Here is a 351-nt window from a genome sequence, read left to right on the forward strand (position 1 = left end):
TCCGCGGACGCGCTCCCACCGCCGCAGCCCGCGCACCTGAACGCGCCTCGCCGCCGAAGAGCTCCTTCCACCCGGCGCGGGCCGCCGATACCCCACGGCAGCCAGCCCCTCCGCAGCCCCCTTCCCCCGGACTTCCTTCAGCCGCCGACGCGGGTCTGACTCCCGGCTCGCCCCCCAGCCCCAGCGAGCTCCCCCCGCAGCCTGCGACGCCAAAGGGCCGGCGGGATAAAACCCGACCCGACCCCGCGGGCAGGCGGCGCCGGCCCATCCCCCGGCTGCACCGCAGCCGCGCGCCACCCTCACGGCTCCGCGCGAAGCCGCCGGGCCCGAAGGGAGCGGCCGAGCACGGCG

At 78.9% G+C, this 351-nt stretch overlaps 1 protein-coding gene across 2 annotated transcripts in view; it reads right to left on the reverse strand.

Moving 5' to 3' along the window:
- SYNE3 (spectrin repeat containing, nuclear envelope family member 3) overlaps positions 1 to 351 on the reverse strand; it is an 86,045-nt gene that overhangs the window by 85,160 nt on the left and 534 nt on the right. The gene's annotated exons all lie outside the window — the stretch shown is intronic.

The sequence above is a fragment of the Haliaeetus leucocephalus genome, unplaced genomic scaffold (assembly GCF_000737465.1).
Source record: "Haliaeetus leucocephalus isolate CR32 unplaced genomic scaffold, Haliaeetus_leucocephalus-4.0 Scaffold932, whole genome shotgun sequence".
Lineage (NCBI taxonomy): Eukaryota > Metazoa > Chordata > Aves > Accipitriformes > Accipitridae > Haliaeetus > Haliaeetus leucocephalus.